The 17,099-nt window shown below is 41.2% G+C and overlaps 1 protein-coding gene across 5 annotated transcripts in view; it reads right to left on the reverse strand.

Annotated features, from left to right (window-relative positions):
• FAM110B (family with sequence similarity 110 member B) overlaps positions 1 to 17,099 on the reverse strand; it is a 457,795-nt gene that overhangs the window by 114,048 nt on the left and 326,648 nt on the right. For 4 of the 5 annotated variants that reach the window (XM_073331097.1, XM_073331096.1, XM_073331095.1 and 1 more), the window contains one exon: positions 7,015 to 7,160. The exons of the other annotated variant lie outside the window; for it this stretch is intronic. The gene's annotated coding sequence lies outside the window, so the exon portion shown is untranslated. The remainder of the gene's footprint in view (positions 1 to 7,014; positions 7,161 to 17,099) is intronic. 5 annotated transcript variants of the gene reach the window in all.

A 17,099-nucleotide genomic window follows, 5' to 3' on the forward strand; every position in this document is an offset into this window, starting at 1 on the left:
CAGAAGATATCACTGAAGCAGATGTCAGGTGGTGTAAAGAAACTGAATCTGAATTATAGTTGAACTCAAAACTGGTTGCATTATATAAACCTTATGAAAAAGGAACAAAATATATTGGGTTGAAAAAAATGGTGCTTGTATCCAAAGCTCTAAATTGTGTTTACAATACATATACTGTTAGGTTGCACATTTAGAGTCACTATAGAATGTTTGGCAAATTATTGAAAATTCTTGCAGCACGCCCACAAGAATTAGCAAAGGAGTAGCCACAGGGGCAAGGCCCATAGTGATTGTATGAACTTTACAAATCCTGATTGGTTATTCTGACTAGGTGATGCTGTCAGCAGGAAGACAATTTATCTGCATCATAGACACATCGCAGAAGATAATTAAGGTTATACTGCGATTTGCAGTTACCATTTAGTGGTGACTAAAATCCCATTAGATGATGTCTCGCTTGGCAGTTGTTGTGCTGTAATTCTTCATTATTATGCTAATCATAATCATCTCACTATTATCGTAGGCTCCCCAAAACTGCAAATAAATAATAATATGTATAAAAAAACTTTAACACCAAATTTACATTACTTACTCTGAGGGCAGCGACTGAATTTTCAAGAAGTAAATCTGTTTAGTAACTTAGAAACATTTTTTAACAAATTACTCTTTGAAATGTAAACCCACAAGTCTAATGTTTGCTTCCGTTTCCTCTGGACAAGTGAACGGTTAGTTTTAAGACTTGAGAATTTCGGTTCTGACACAGGCTACTTTTCAAACAAAAGAAGTAATGCAATAATTAACATACTTATTATATGTTTGAATAAAACCATATTCATGATTATTATTTTTGTGTGTGTCAAAGGAAACAGGCAGATAATGGGTTTGTTGTCAAAACAGCCTATAACCCAGGCAGTGAGGTGCTGAAGCATAGCACTTTCCTGCCCGTGCTGGAACCAAGGCCCTATTTCCTCAGGGCTTGCCTACACTGGCAAGTTTTGTTGCCAAAAAACTGCCTTTTGGCAACAAAACAGCAAGAGCATACGCACTACAATGAGACTTTTGTCGTGAAAAACGCCCAGTTTTGGCAACAAAAAACTTCCATTCCTATGAGAGACTTTTGTCTTTTCCCCTCGCTTTATTGTCGACAAAGAGCCAGTGTAGACACTGCTGATTGTTTTGTCGCCAAAACTGGCTTCCCCCAGTATCCCACAATGCCTTCCCTGATTGCGCTGCTCAGTGGTTTGATCTCTGCTGCCCTGCAGGCAAGAGCCCCTCCCCTTTCAAAGCTCTGGGAAGTATCTGTGTGCTGCTCCGATTGGGGAACAAACAAAGAGCAAATCACTGGACTGCTCTTGTTCTTCCCTGCACTAGGAACATAGCAGCAGGCAGACTGCTGCCACAGGAGGAGTGGGACAGACTGCCGTGCTGCTTTGCCTCAGCTCACAGAGCTACTCATGATGCTGCTCTCCGCAGCTGAGGGGGCTGTGGAAAAACTTGGAGAGAATCCCAAGATGCGCAGCAATCAGCTCTTCTTTCCCACAAGACTGCACTATGGGATACATACACACAATGCATTGCTCACCCTGTTGGTGGTGGTGTCCCCAATGTGGACATGATCTGTCGACTGAGGGAGCAAGTATGAACACCCTTTGGCGATTTTTATTTTCTCGACTTTTGGGTGTCGACATAAGTTTTGTCAACAAAACTTGGTAGTGTAGACAAGCCCTCAGACTCCTTCACTCTTATCCTTCAGGGAACTGCTGCTCTCTAGTATCACACTCAGGGCTTTTCTACATTACCCGCTGGATCGATGAGCGGCCATCAATCCAGTGAGGGTCGATTTATCGCGGATAGTCTAGACGCAATAGATTGACCACTGAGCGCTCTCTCATGGACTCCGGTACTCCGCCAGAGCGAGAGGCGCAGGCGGAGTCAACAGGGGAGTGTCAGCTGTCGACTTACCATAGTGAAGACACCGCGGTAAGTAGATCTAAGTATGTGGACTTCAGCTACGTTATTCACATAACTGAAGTTGCGTAACTTAGCTCGATCCCCACCCACCAGCGTAGACCAAACCTCAGTACCTTTTGTCAACCCTCGGACCATCTATCTTTTTTAGGTGTCCAGACCCTTCCTGGCTTCTCAGCCTTTCTGCATACCTATGATCTCCAGCCAGAATTCACCTAAGCTTCTTCGATGCCTCCCCAAAACCCTCAATCGATGCCTCCCCAAAACCCTCAATGCGCCCCCCCGCAGGAGACACCCAGACCCAATCTGTCACATTTAATAGCCTGAGGAAAGTTCTCTCTGTCTAGCAGAAGCCACTTCTCAGATAACGCTTTCTACAAATATCCCCTTCTCCTTACCCCTTCCATGTCCCATGTGACTGGTGGGTCACAGTGAGAGGCTAGGACAAGGAAGAGACCTGCAGCAAAAGTAGCCTAGAAAGTAGACCTAGTAGCTCTGCTAAAAAGGCAATTTTTAAGTTTGGAACACATGCTACAGCTTGTCAGAGATAAACCTTGGTCCAAGAGACATTAGGTCCTAGACTCCTTCTGGTGAATGTTAGTATCACAGAAAGGTAGGGCTGGAAAGGACCTCGATAGGTCATCTAGTCCAGCCTCTTGTACTGAGGCAGAACAAAGTATAGCTAGACCATCCCTGACAGATGTTTTTCTAACCTCTTCTTAAAAACTTCCAATGATGGGGATTCCACAATCTCTCTTGGAAGCCTATTCCAAAGGTTAACTATCCTGATAGCTGGAAACACTTTTCCTAATATCTAACCTAAATCACCCATGTTGCAGTTTAAGCCCATTACTTCTTGTCCTACCTTAAGTGGATGTGGAGAACAATGGATGACCATCCTCTTTATTTCAGCACTTAACATATTCAAAGACAGTTATCAGGTTCCCACTCAGTCTTCTTCTCTCAAGACTAAACATGTCCAGTTTTTTTAACTCTTCCTCATAGGCCAGGTTTTCTAGACCCTTTATCATTTTTATTTCTCTCCTCTGAACTCTCTCCAATTTGTATTGCTGTGAGTCCATAAAAGGTTGGAGGTGCAATGGACTGGGAATGTGTAGGGAACAAAGGCGAAGCGGAGGCTTTAGCCAGGGATACAGAAGGATCAGGGGCCATTGTAATGGGTGCTTGTAGTGTGGTGGCTGCCCCACTCCTATACTAGATGGGGCTTCAGCAGGCCAGAGAGGCTGTGTGGGTGGATGGCCAATCAGAGAAGGCCTGCTAGGGAGCCAATAAGAGGCTGAGTAAGAGGCAGCCAATCAGGGCCAGGCTCAGCCCTATATAAAGGCTGCTCAAGAAGGGAGCAGTCAGTCTCTCCCAGGACTTCAGAGGGTGAAGGTCTGTCTCCTGTGTGAGGGGACTAGCACCAGGGACGGGGCAGTGCGGGGCAGGCAAGGGGAGCAGAAGGGAACTCCAGCCCGGTATCTGCCAGGCTGCAGGCCCTGAGGGAAGGGCCAGGCAGGTGTGAAGGGGAAGCGACCCAGGGAGAGAGGTGGACAAGGGGAGAGAAGAAGGGCAGGAAAGCTGCCGCCAAAGGGTCCCTGGGTCGGGACCCAGAGTAGAGGGTGGGCTGGGGTCCCCCCCTTCCCCTTTGCACATACACCCAGCCATTGGACGTGGCGATAGCGGACTGCACCAGACCCCTGGCACAAGGGGTTAGATTTTGGGGTGTGGTTGGCCGCTGCGGCTGGGCGAAGTGAAAGACTGCTGATAACCTCTCCCCCCGGAAGGGGGTGAGAGAGGACTAAGGGGGACTCCTGGAGGGCAGTGTCTTGAAGAGGATGCCGCAAGAAGGGAGCAACGCAGGTCCAGGCACCAAGGGAGGGCGAGAGATGGATGGGACACCACCAGTGGAGGGTGCTCTACACTGGACTGAGCTAATTCCCTGACAAGCCAGCAGGAGGCGCTGCGCTGGTGAGACCCAACCCTGTCACAGTGCTATACAAACATATGACAAGGGTGGGTTTTTTCCTGGAAGATCCTACCCTTCCCACACACCTTAAACAGGAAAAGGGTCCAATTATGGAACATGCTGAAACAAAAGACAGGTAACTGCTACAACAGTCCACAATCTAAATAAAGACAAAACCATTACTCAAATGTTCAGTCTGAACCATTAAAAAAATCCACTAAAGAAGATACTGTCTTCAAAACAAAGACAAAATTTGGTTTAATATGAAAACCTGCTATGTTAGCTTTACTTCTGCAGGATAAATGGCTCTACTGTAGGAACCAACTGGATTTAGCAAAAATTGCACTGCCATATTTGATCTTGTTTAGCAGGAGGGGGAAAAAAGAGAGAGAGAAAAAAGGACGGGTAGGAAGGCCTATTTCCCCCATGTCTAAAGATATCGCTGCAGAACAGAAAGGACATACTGACCCTTAACTCTCCTCTTGAATGAGGGCTTGGTATTTCAGATGAAAAACAAAGGCATTTTTCCTCTGCACAAATGTATTTTAAGGTGAAGCTCCATCAAAGTGAAGTTGGTGGAAATAGAGAGATTGCTTTCGTCAGTACTTCCATCATGGCTAAATATTTTGAGCACTTCTGATTCATGAAATGCTGAAGTCACGTAAATATGGAGGTTTTTAATCATAAAGAGGCTGAAATTTCAGTACATACTTAGTAGAAACAAAGCAGCAAAAAGCAACGAATAAAAGTCCACCCCATAATATCTCAGAAACAAAGTGATGACTAAAGAAATCAAAGTAATCAGTTTTGGTTTGTGGTACAGAAGTTTACTTTTGAACACAGCTGGAGCTCAGCCAGCTCCCATGACAGCACCTTCAGGCTGTATTGAGATTTCTATGGGAGAAAAGGCATCATAAATCTGTTTCAACAGCTTTGTGTCATTCTTTTGGTTGACTTTAGAAGGTAAATTAAATGTTTTCTATTAGTATGGTAAAGAAACTATATAGTTTTGTTTTCATTTTAAATACTGTCTCAAGTTACGGAACACTTTAGCTAGAATGTGGCAAGAGCTATATGTTTAATATTTGTAAAGCTTGCAATTCATGCTTATGTGAAAACAGATGTGTGTACTGCACCGTTCCCAGGACGATGGATGTTTTTCTATTTTTTTAAGTATGTTCATTTTTTGAACTTTTCAGTTAAATAACGGAGGAAATTGAAGCAAAAGCCAGTACTCCCTTTGGGGGGAAAGAAACATCAGAAAAATCACAAGCACATGAGTAAAGCTTTGGTACAAAGAATGAAGTATGGTTTTGAAAAGCAATAAGCATATCACTTGAGGCAACACGTGAAGTTGCCTTGATCAATTATTCATATAATTTACAGCAACAGTTACAGTTGCATCAGTGAAGGGAAAATAAACTAGGGCAAACACCATCTTCATAATTATGAAGTGTGCCCTTGATTTTCACTGGAACATTTGGCAACCATTTCATGTCATGTGTTTCTAGTTAGTAATACCACCCCCTTTTCCCACCAAAAAAGGGAACAAATTGATTTGCTGGAAATAGTAATAGCGTTCAAGACCACGTTTCAGTCCCACACACTCCCTGAATTATTGATAGCTTATGGTACCTTAAACTGTGTACATGAATCATAAAAACCTCCTGTAAGTATATCCACTAACCACTATGGAATTATTCTATACCTTTCACGAAGCCTTTACTTCATTATTCTTATAGTGTAAAATTTGACTTTTTATACACTATTTGAAAGGGATACCACCAACTCAAACATTACAAATTTCCATCTCAAAATTTTGTCCTTACTATAGGTACACCAGCAATCCCCTAAGGTAACTGTAACTGAAATACTAGAGGGCAAAATATTTTTTCAGTTTGGTATTTTTTCACTTTCCGTATTTGACAGCACTCTGTATAAGAATCAGTTTTGTGTTTTGTTCATGGTGTACATTCTTCCCTGAACCCTGCCAAACTGATGCTTACCAGTAACCAGCTGCAAGGCTGAAACTGAATCTGAATGGGCAACAGGCAGAGAGAGAGAGGGAAAGAAGTAGGATGAGGCAAGGAGGGCAGGAGTATGTTTGAGGTGTTGCTCTCAGGTTTGTCTAAAAGACCCTTTTGGGGCCTTCAGGGCAGGGATCTTGGGTGAAATCCCAGCTGTACTGAAATCAATCACTGACTTCCTTGGAGCCAGAATTTCACCCTATGTCTTCGAATGTGTTTATATAGTACCTGCACAATGAGCCTTGGTCAGGACTTTGTGGGCACTACTGTAATATAAATGATATATTTCTGCTCAGCTGTTTTATTAGTATTTATCTTTGCAATTTTTCTAAAAGGAAGTTTTAAACAATTGACATTTCCTATCTAAAAGGCATGCTATCAAAAAAGTAATTTTATCATGCAATAGTCATTTTAAGAATTTGAAGTTTGCAGCCCTTTAATCTTGATGTTCTGCACAGATTTCTTTGTCTTCCACGTCTGTTCCTAGAGCTTTTCAGCCAATTTCTACAGGTAAGTTTGTTCCACCCATCCACCACAAAGTTCTCATTAATATAGAACAGAAATATGGTGAAATTCCTGTCTGTGCTACACAAAAAACTGTTTTAGTAGAGTCCCCTGAGAGGTTTGCAGCTGTAGTACAGAAGAGCCCAAACAAGTACAACTTCTAGGACTGCAGTTCACACAACTTATTTATTTTCCACCCTTTAGCCTTTACAAGCAATTAGCCAAAATGAATTTGGTACTAAGAAATAATTATTGTACTGGTCAACAGAAATTCTCTATATGGAAACTTCACTCTTCCCCTTTTGTTAGTGACATACTATAATGTTTCTATATTTTTCCAGTCACATGAGAAACTAGTTATGAAAGCTGCAATTAAAGTTTGGTGCATCTTTACAAACAGAACACATTACGGAGATCTCAAGCAGGCTGCTCCCTAGTGGATGTAGATTTGTGAACATTAAATTGAGGTGGTATCTTTCAGCTTTTTAAAAGGAATTTTTGCCAGCTCCAAATTAAAATGCACAGTCTGAAAAATAAATTTCTTACCTGGATAGAAGATTTCCGAGCCTCAGCTATGCCACTCTGAACTACTATCCTTAGGCTCAAGTTTCTAAATGGAATGAGGGCCTTTTCATCTCACTATTTTAGGTAGCTCTCTTCACCTAGGAATTCCAGAAGATTCCTTGCAATGCCTAGAAATATAGCAAAAGTGAAGGATATTTAGCTTGATGGATGTAGATCTCAGAAACCACATTTTTAGATATGAATTGAAAATAGATACATTTAATATCAAAACCATTAGGTGAAACAAAAAGAGAACAGATGTTAGACAACAAAAGATATATAGATACTCCTTAGGAGGAGGGTGGGTGGAAAATGAGGAGAAAGGAGGGAGTCAATGGTTTAGGCTAACCATCAAATCAGTTGCAATATACTAGTCCTGCTAGTCAATGTTGAGGGTCCTAATCCTTAGCAAACAAAATATACTTTCAAGATATAAGTATGCCTAATAAAACACTGGCCCCATTTGGAAATTACATTAACAGATGCTTTGGGAACCAGAGAGGGCAGTGGTGTGAAATCTTAGCCCCAATAAAGTCAGTGGGAGTTATACCATTGATTTCAAAGGGGCCAGAATTTCACCCCAGGAATCACAATTTCTTAAGGCCTGTAGTCTCATGAAGAATGTAACTGCCTTTCCATCTAATAGTGTCCCAAATACTACCCCTGGATTATTATGAAATAACAATAATTCTGTATGGAGAGGAAATGTGGGACTATCCATCAAACTACTCTTATCAGAATTGAGGGAGGAGGCAGATTAATTACTAACCATCCTGACTAATGTGCAATTAACAGCTACCTTTATAAAGCAAAACATACATAAAAGTTACTTGTTTGAAGGTGGTGTTGCATGGATTAACCTCTAGAAAGGCAGTTCTACTTTACATTCTAGTTTGACCTTCATTACCACCAGACACGATGGTCTCATAGTGCATAACATACAAAAGACAAAAAGAGCAATTCGGCACTGAATTCCCATTGTTATCTTAATGAAATTACAATCTTGTACATTTTTTTCAAATTGCTACTATTGCAGAAGCTTTAATCCTATGGACCTCATTCAGAATTTGATCCTAAGAAGAAAAGACACTATTCTGAAGTTAAGTTTAACACCTTTCTTCAACTGTGAGATCATCATCACAAGTTTTTAAAAATTCCTTATTACAGGCAAAGCTGGTAGCATCATCTATCATTAAGGATACCTGACACTTCCCACTATAAGATCCTGTTTTCAGTTACTTATACCTTTTCCAAATTTCATCTATTTGGGCTAAAATTTCCATGCCAGATGTATGCCTCAGTCTGAACTTTTCTAGAAAATTCCAGCCAAAATGGTTCAGCCATTGCAGAGATCAAGACGAGGGAAATAGAAGTTGTTTTGCCCACGTTAAAAATTCTGGCCATCTTTCAAGAAACTATCATGCCCCCATGCTCCCCCAACCTGAGGAGAAGAGAGGAACAGGGGAGGAGACTGGGACTACTGGCGTGGGGGGGAGGAGAGAGAAACTGGGACTGGCTGGGCAAGGACACTGGGAATCAATGGGGTGAAGGGAAGGAGGTGATGAGACAGATCTAATGAGTAGAGAAGGTGTGGGGGCAGAATTCAGACTGGCTGGGCAGAGAGTCGGACAAGGAGCTGGTGGGGGGATGGGCTGGGGGTTTGGGAAGAACCGAGGGCTGGTCTTCACTACGGGGAGATCAACGCTGATTTAGCGGGTCTAGTGAAGACTCACTAAATCGGTGGCAGAGTGCTCTCCAGTTGATCCCGGTACTCCAGCCCCCCAAGAAGATTAAGTGGTAAGTGGGTGGGAGAGCATCTCCCGTCGATGCAGCGCAGTGAAGACACTATGTTGACTCCAGCTACATTATTCACGTAGCTGGAGTAGTGTATCTTAGGTCGACTTACCCCAGTAATGAAGACAAGCCCTAAGATTGATTGAGCAGCCCAGGGAGGGTGCAACCTTCATTCTGGCACTCCCTAACTTTTATGTGCTTGAGCTGTAATATTACATCTGATGAAGTGAGCTGTAGCTCACGAAAGCTCATGCTCAAATAAATTGGTTAGTCTCTAAGGTGCCACAAGTCCTCCTTTTCTTTTTGCGAATATTAACAGTGTACTTCTAATGTATTTTTATGTGTGTAGTATTTGAGAATTTGTATGTGGTCAGCTAATTGAATACTATCATAAAGCATATGCACAAAGGGACCAAACAAACAATACACATGCAATGTATTACACTGCATACACACACAATGTGTATAAAAGTCAGTAACTTTGTTTGACTCTGTCTACCCATAACATTTTCCATTAACTCACTTGGCATAAAAGTGAAGTACTTAATTTAAAAGATGCTTCTTGTGTGCACTCCATCGCTTTCATCTTTTCAGTATGAAGTTGTGTGTGTCAAAATCTCTTATGAAAAGCTGGTCTAAATTTTCTCCAGCAGTCAGCATTCCCATTCAAGGGAGCAATTAGTCAGTATTTCTAAATGTATATCTGTGTTCATCCTCCCTCCTACTCTTGAACTAGAGTGTTCTTTGTACAAGGCAATGAGTTACTTTCCTAGTGGTCATGTGATGCAGCACATAAGAAATGAATTACTGCTATGAATATAAATTGGGAGACTGAAATTGGTTGGTTCAGAAGACTGTTAATGGGTACAGAACGTTTCACCTCTAGGTCACAGGGCAAACTCAGAGCAACTCAACAGTGACTGAATCTGGTTAAAATCTTTCAACTGCCTAATCATGATGAAAAATCAGTTAGGGATGGACACGTGCTATGATTACAAAAACCAGAATTACAGTTCGCAGACTCAAAGGCCACTAGAAACACACACCACGGAAGTTGTAAGATATTTCATAGACTATTGGTATAACCAATATTTTCTGCTTTTATTTAAAATAAAGATGCAAAATGTTTCTAGCTCCTCTGGGTATGGTGATATCCTTACGCATGTGAATCAGTGCAGCACTGTCTTTCTCAGTTTTCAGACAAATAGCCTGAAATATTACCTCTAAAGACAAAATCCTGCCAAGTGCCAAGCAACTTTCACTCCTGTTAATTTCAATGGGAACTGAAGGTGCTGGGCCCCTCACAAGCACTGTGCTCAGCACCCCCAGTTAACTGCCCTATTCATCTTAATAAAAAGAAAAGGAGTACTTGTGGCACCTTAGAGACTAACCAATTTATGAGAGCATAAGCTTTCGTGAGCTACAGTTCACTTCCTCAGATGCATATCGTGGAAACTGCAGCAGGCTTTATATATACACAGAGAATATGAAACAATACCTATTCCCACCCCACTGTCCTGCTGGTAATAGCTTATCTAAAGTGATCATCAGGTGGGCCATTTCCAGCACAAAACCAGGTTTTCTCACCCTCCACCCCCCCACACAAATTCACTCTCCTGCTGGTGATAGCCCATCCAAAGTGACAACTCTTTACACAATGTGCATGACAATCAAGTTGGGCTATTTCCTGCACAAATCCAGGTTCTCTCACATCCCCCCCACCCCCATACACACACAAACTCACTCTCCTGCTGGTAATAGCTCATCCAAACTGACCACTCTTCAAGTTAAAATCCAAGTTAAACCAGAACATCTGGGGGGAGAAGGGGGGTAGGAAAAAACAAGAGGAAACAGGCTACCTTGCATAATGACTTAGCCACTCCAAGTCTCTATTTAAGCCTAAATTAATAGTATCCAATTTGCAAATGAATTCCAATTCAGCAGTTTCTCTCTGGAGTCTGGATTTGAAGTTTTTTTGTTTTAAGATAGCGACCTTCATGTCTGTGATCGCGTGACCAGAGAGATTGAAGTGTTCTCCGACTGGTTTATGAATGTTATAATTCTTGACATCTGATTTGTGTCCATTTATTCTTTTACGTAGAGACTGTCCAGTTTGACCAATGTACATGGCAGAGGGGCATTGCTGGCACATGATGGCATATATCACATTGGTGGATGTGCAGGTGAACGAGCCTCTGATAGTGTGGCTGATGTTATTAGGCCCTGTGATGGTGTCCCCTGAATAGATATGTGGGCACAATTGGCAACGGGCTTTGTTGCAAGGATAAGTTCCTGGGTTAGTGGTTCTGTTGTGTGGTATGTGGTTGTTGGTGAGTATTTGCTTCAGGTTGCGGGGCTGTCTGTAGGCAAGGACTGGCCTGTCTCCCAAGATTTGTGAGAGCGTTGGGTCATCCTTTAGGATAGGTTGTAGATCCTTAATAATGCGTTGGAGGGGTTTGGAGGGTGAGAAAACCTGGATTTGTGCTGGAAATGGCCCACCTGATGATCACTTTAGATAAGCTATTACCAGCAGGACAGTGGGGTGGGAATAGGTATTGTTTCATATTCTCTGTGTATATATAAAGCCTGCTGCAGTTTCCACGATATGCATCTGAGGAAGTGAGCTGTAGCTCACGAAAGCTTATGCTCTAATAAATTGGTTAGTCTCTAAGGTGCCACAAGTACTCCTTTTCTTTTTGCGAATACAGACTAACACGGCTGTTACTCTGAAACCATTCATCTTAATAAGTAACAGTGAAATTTAGGGACCCTAATTCTCAAGCTCTCTTGCTTAACATTAAATTCCTAAATCACAGAGTCATAGAGTTTAAGGTCAGAAGCGACCACCAGATCATCTAGTCCGGGGTGGGCAAACTTTTTGGCCTAGGGCCACATCTGTGTATGGAAATTGTATGGTGGGCCATGAATGCTCACAAAATTGGGGTTTGGGTGCGGGAGGGTGTAAAGGCTCTGGCTGGGGGTATGGACTCTGGGCTGGGGCCAGAAATGAGGAGTTCAGGGAGCAGGAAGGGGCTCCAGGCTGGGGCAGGAGGTTAGGATATGTTGGGGGGAGGGCTCCAGCTGGAGGTGTGGGCTCTGGGGTGGGGTTGGGGATGAGGGATTGTGGTGTAGGAGGGTGCTCCAGGCTGGGACCAAGGGGTTCGGAGGGCAGGAGGCAGATCAGGGCTGGGGCAGATGGTGCAGACTCTCGGGTGGGGCCAGAAATTAGAAGTTCAGGGTGTGGGAGAGGGATCAGGGCTGGGGCACGGGGTTGGGGCAAGGGAGGAGTTCAGGGGTGCAGGCTCTGGGCTGCACTTACCTCAAGCAGCTACTGGAAGCAGTGGCATGTCCCCCCTCTGGCATTACAGCCAAAAGACACTAGACTATTAAGTGCAATGGGCAGACAATAGGCAGGACCAAGGCACACCAATGCTCAAGGCCCCAGCAAAGGCAGGGAAATGATTAAGTAAGATATACCCAGATAATCCTGGATAAACCCTGGGAAACCCACACACCGTACAGAAAAGCAAAAACACCCAAAGGTCATTGCCAAATTGACCTGGGGAAAAATTCCCTGTATATGGCAATCAGGTAGACACTGGACATGTGAGAAAGAACCAGCCTGCAAAACACCTGAGAGAGAGAATGCTCAATGCCACTTCAGAGCCTCAGTGCTTCCCTTCCAACGTTCCATCTCCAGCCATAGCCACCACTGCATCCCTATTTCTAACTGTGATTAGAGTTGAATTTATACTGTGCAATAATTAATACATTTACATTTGTAAAATATTTGTGGTTTTCTGCAGATGTATGAGCAAGTAAGTTTATAAGCAAAAACATGTGCCAAAATAATTACTTTTAAGCAAATTTTCGGAAGGAGAATTCTGAATTTGTAATGGTCAGTATTAACTCTAGAAACCCGATTCTAAGTTATGATCACCCAGTTAGGATACACACTTGTGTGCCCAACCAGAATAGCTTGAATTTCAAACACTGAAATCTCACAAACTTCAAACTATCTATGGAAATTATTTGTGAAGTAACTGTGTATCATGAATAAATCTGAGATAAACAATCACCTTGGAAAATTTGTAAACAGAAAAAGAAACAACATTTGTCTGCTATGAATTGTTTATTGAGATTCTCCCACTTCTGGCTAATAAACTCAGCCAAAGAGACTGGGTCTTGAGAGAGGAGATTGTTGATGTTGTCAGACACTGGTGGAGAAAGTCCCACTTACTGGGTTGTATTGGAGATTAAGTTTAGTTTGAGTTTTTCTGAGAAGTTGCTGGTTTTGTTTCTGTTTTATTTCAACCAATGTCAAAGGGTGCCAAGAATAGCAGATGGATGCCTTTTTATATGTGGTTATAAATCATAAGAAATAAATATGAGGCATGACATAGGTGCTATTATTTAGGATTATATTCCATATAGTTATGTAGGTATTTTACCATAACTATAGTGGTGCTGTGGTATTGTAGTTCTGCTGTTTGGTGCAATAAGAGAAGACAAACATCAACAATAAGCAGATGAACAGAAACACACTTTTACAATTCAATACAAACATTTCTTTTGTTAACCAAAATTAACACATTTTAAATGAAAATCTCACTAAAATTATGCACTAAAGTGGAAAACTCATCCATCTTAAAACTGGAGCCACTTTGTAGGGATCTGCAGAGGAAACATGCCTTCCTACCAGAGCCTCAGGTTGACTGAAGGAGGACAGCAGAAACTGGCTAGTTCAAGCACCAGCAAGCCCACCCATGGTTGGCCAGAAGTGTGCAGCTTGTGTCTTGTAAATGTAACTACTGAACCTGTTCCAGCATTGGCATCAAATTGGTAGAACTGGTAGGAAAAATGGCAACAATTTTTGCTCAAAATTTATAAAAAAAATTCTGTGAATAAACCCATTGATATTTCAAAAGCTTTGTAACAGCTTTACAAATAACTTCCTTCTTTACTTGTCTACTGAAATTAGAGCTCTGGGCCTTATATTTCTCCCGTTAGAGCTGACAGGTGCTACTGAGGCTAAGCAGTGTACACACTGCAACTCCTCTCTCTGTATTAGGTGCTGCTGATGTCGTCAACTTCTATAGGAGAAACAGATCCCTACGTTAAACTATGACAACTAAATTAATCTTAAAATATATATATTTGTAACTGTCAAAGCGGCACGCTTTCTTTTAAGGACTTGGAACCACAGGACATATAGTTCTTATTTAAATAAAGGATATTAGATTTCACCCCAAAGAGCCCAGCGTAGGCTCTGCACAGCCATTGTCATCTAGCTATATAACCCCTTTCTTTGAAAATACCAATAGCCTCTATACTGCTTGTCACTGAGAAGTCTCAGGATATTTGTTTCAAATAGGAAAAAGTAGTGTTTTCCTTGTTTGACGTTTTCTGCCCTCTTTTCACTCTCTGGTATGGCATGAAATCAAAGTGCTGGGGTTTGTGAAGATAATGCAGCTCTAAGGTCACAAAAAAGACATGCCCAGGTTAATTATGAAGGATTTATGAATGACTGAAATAATTCCTTGTTCTAACAATTCCAAAAGCACCTCCCTAAACTTTCAAACATCACTGGAGGGGTTGTAGCTATTAAAGAGATAAGCTGATCTGGACACTTAATAGGAGCAGGATAGAATACTACCTGTGCTCACTGTCACTGGAGGAAAATGGAAGGAAAGGAAAGAAATATTAGTCTACTGTTTAACTGTAACTAGATAGCTTGAGGGCTCCAGCTACATTCTGTTAAATGTGACAAACTCTCTATGCTAAGATAGATTTGAACGCCTTCCGCAGCTGAAGAAAACTAGGATACCCTGCTATCCTTGGAGGGAGAGAAGTTATTTAACAAAGCAGATAAGGTGTAGGAGTCCACAGACTTTCAAATAACTGAAAATAAGGTACTATTTGCCAGTGGACATTATGCCAAAGAGAATCAGTCTACTGAATGTATACTCCAAATTTTTCCAGACAGGAGAGGTGAGTCACTGCTCTTCTAAATCCATAAAGCATTAGTCTCAAATCAGCAAAACCAAAACAGAAGCTTTGAATTAAGAAGTCACAGTGAATTTAAAGGGTGTGACATTCTTAAGACATTGAAGGTGGGGTTTATAATTTAAGGGGCTATTTTGCCTCATTCCAGTAATTTCTCTTCCAGACTGTTGTTAGGCAATTTATTTCATAAACACACACACACCCTACATTAAACTGATGACAAGATTCAGAAATTCAGAAACACAAAAGTCAGGAAATGCAAAAGTTTGGTTCCCCACAATGAATGCTAACTTAGCAATACAGTATCTTGCATTTTACCTGCCTGTGTTGTCAATTTATGCTTAATATGTCTTTAGTGTGGCAGAGTTTACTGTTGTTGTGGGAACCTTAACTTCTGAAGTTCATGACTTCTGAATGGCCAAAACAAACAAACAAAAAACTACACTCTGGATAAAGACCAGGAACGATAAATTTTAGCCCAAAAGAAGTGTTTGAGAAAATTATGAGCAACCGAAATGAGGGATTTACTATAATACTATAATTCCCCATAGAAAGCAAAGTCTGATGAAAACAGATACATTGTTGACTATTCTGAATGGATACATATTACAACAGGAAAAATAGTGAAACTGCTACTCAGGGCATTAGTGTGGTAACAATCCCTTCTAAATTCTAACAATAATTTATTATCACTACTACTATTATATGTCTGTCTTAGCTGTTCATGCTTACTGTAAAAATGTGTCGTCGTCGTGTTCCCCCCCTCCCCCCCATTAGGTATGGCCCTAGTAAGTAAAGCTTGAAACTGAAAATAAAATTTGGGGAAATTAAGGGGATTATGGATCTTTATTAAAGTTCCACTCTTTCTCTTCAATTGAAAATAAATTATAGATCTATAGATAAATATAGATATATACACATACATACTCATTAGAAAAGTGCCATAAACAGAACTAATTAATTTTGTTTTCCTTCATTCCTTTACTAAGGAAATATAGCTCATGTTAGCAAATAACTCAGTTTTTAAAAGATCCAAGTATTGTGACTGAAATCTGCAGCTATGCCTGAACTTAGTCTATAGGGGCTGTTTGTTTTAAACTTCCTATAGAAGGACTTTCCTATGGAAAGCCTTCATGCCAGATGCTAGGTTCAGGGCTGTTATTACTTATAAGGTCCCCACCCACATTTTCAGTTCTCTCTCTCTCTCGGTCTCCCCGAACAGTGCGTTTTACTTATAAAGAATTTAGCTCTGCATTTGTATCCATTACAGATTAACCAATCAGTGTATGTAGGAAGTATGCATTTTGTAGTCAGGGTGTCACTGTATGATCAACATGCACTGCTGTGGTGTGTGTCAAAAAAACAGTACTTGCAGTGATCATACGATTATTTACAAAAGCACATTGGGCAAAATATTGTACAAGTCCTTACTCCAGCAGAAATGCACAGTGGACCCATTGTAAGGTTACATTTTAACAAAAAAGTGCAGAATATGTTTCTTTTAATACGCTTCCATGGAAAATCTAACTGCTGCTGGTATAAATCTAGTCTTTCAGTAGCAATCATTTTCTACATATCCAACTTCATATATATGTGAACTGTATCTATTTCTATGGGTATGTACACACACACACACACACATCTTAGAAAGGTAGGTGATTGTTTACTTACAGAGAACTTCTTAGATTATGGAAAATGAAGAAAACAACTTGCAGAAGGGAATAAAGTTGCTTCCCTTGCTGTACTATGCTATATGTTACTAACAATTGCTTTTTGCTTTTGGGGTTTGTTTTTTTTAAATTCCACTGAATTTACATATTGCTACAGGAGGAGCCTGGCATCTGGCTGAATTTGTTTGTATCAGCTTCTGTGATAGCTCTATCAAACAACAAAACTAATGCACCAGCAGGAACTCAGTGTTGCGTGATGAAGGAAAGCAGTCTGAATTATTGCTGGCAAAACTAATTTCACAGATTATCTAGTCAAACGATTGCATCACACAGGACACTTCAATACATCATCATTTATCTCTGTCTTATTTAACTTCTACTTGGCCATTACCATTTGGGGGGTCCCCTTTGATAATCTGTTGCAATGCCTAATAGCTCTGCTTATATTGTATGTAAAACAAACATATAACCATTTATGTAGTAAGGAAGCGATTTAGAAGCCATTCACAAACTACACAGGAACACACACTAAACATTTTATTTACCAAGGAAAAAGAAACAGACAGAAGATATCCAAATATAATGTATAAAATTTTG

Source organism: Lepidochelys kempii, chromosome 2 (assembly GCF_965140265.1).
Source record: "Lepidochelys kempii isolate rLepKem1 chromosome 2, rLepKem1.hap2, whole genome shotgun sequence".
NCBI lineage: Eukaryota > Metazoa > Chordata > Testudines > Cheloniidae > Lepidochelys > Lepidochelys kempii.